The sequence below is a fragment of the Corvus kubaryi genome, unplaced genomic scaffold (genome assembly GCF_017639235.1).
Source record: "Corvus kubaryi isolate FWS band 111438036 unplaced genomic scaffold, C.kubaryi_AGA036_p1.0 37193, whole genome shotgun sequence".
NCBI lineage: Eukaryota > Metazoa > Chordata > Aves > Passeriformes > Corvidae > Corvus > Corvus kubaryi.
In genome coordinates this window covers 1,018,988-1,020,418 of record NW_024581055.1, presented here as the reverse complement: position 1 = coordinate 1,020,418, position 1,431 = coordinate 1,018,988, and positions in this window count along the sequence as shown.

Sequence of the window (1,431 nt, the reverse complement as noted above, 5' to 3'; positions counted from 1 at the left end):
AGGGATGGGAAGGAGGGATGGGAAGGAGGGATGGGAAGGAGGGATGGAGGGATGGATGGAGGGAGGGAGGGATGGGAGGAGGGATGGAGGGAGGGATGGAGGGATGGAGGGAGGGATGGAGGGAGGGATGGAGGGAGGGATGGGAGGAGGGATGGAGGGAGGGATGGAGGGAGGGATGGAGGGAGGGATGGAGGGAGGGATGGAGGGAGGGATGGAGGGAGGGATGGGAATCTCAGCCAGGGATGCAGAGCCTGGCTTTATCGGGAATCCGGCTGTTGGGAACTGCTGGACGCAGCCGTTCTGTGCATGGAGATCTGCTGACATCTACAGGGCATTCCAGAGATTCCGTGGCTCCATGGAATCAGGGACTGGTTTAGGTAACAAGGGAACTAATTAAGGATCATCCCATCCATCCCATTCCATGGGCAGGGACAGCTCCCACTGTCCCAGGCTGCTCCAAGCCCCAATGTCCAGCCTGGCCTTGGGCACTGCCAAGGATCCAGGGGCAGCCACAGCATTCCCTCATGGCACCTTCCCACTGGTTTTCCAGAAATCTTTTGCCCCAGGACAAGGGTGAGGGGCACTTGGATGTCTCCCATCCAGAGAAAAATCTGGAAAACCACCAAAAATGCCCAAAAACGCCCTGCAGGGAAACACTTGGGCTCCCAGGCCAGGTGTTTTCCCACTGGAGAATCCAGAGGGAATCTAGAAGGAATCCACCAGCACATCCCAACACCGAGCCTGGCCCAGGTGGGTGCAGCCCTCCCGCTGCTCCATGGAATTTCCGTGTCCTTGTTGTCCCCACACACCCGGGAATGGCCCCTCCAAGGGGAGAGGACGGAGCAGGAACGGCTGCAAACTCCCGGAGGAGAAGGGAGGAAGCTGGGAATGGCGGAGGAATCAGGGACTTTTCCAGCTGCTTTTTGCTCCCAGGCATCCCCTGGAAGCAGGAATGGGGCTCCGGCAGGTGGAAAATCCTCATGGAGGACCACAGAGCAGTGGGAAACAGCAGGTCCTGGCACAGGGACAAGAATCCATCACCCCGGGAATGATCCACCAGGAAAAAAGCAGAGGATGTGGGAATTACCAGGAACAGCTCTTTTTATCCCAGCTGGAATCTTAGGTTGGCATCGGATGTTTTCCCTCGGGATTTGGGCACCATCCTGCAAGAGCTCCCAGAGCCACAATGAAGTTTTCCAGGGAAAAGGCAGGATCAGCTTGGCAGATCCCACCTGCACACCTTTTCCAGAGGCACAGGGCTGGGATCATCCCACAATAACCGGGATGAGCCCATCCCAGGAACTGTGCTTGACCAGCTGTGGCCACCTCCAACTTCCATGGACTCAATCCCACTGCTCCTCCAAACTCCATGGACTCAATCCCACTCCTCCTCCAACTTCCATGGACTCAATCCCACTGCTCCTCCTCCAA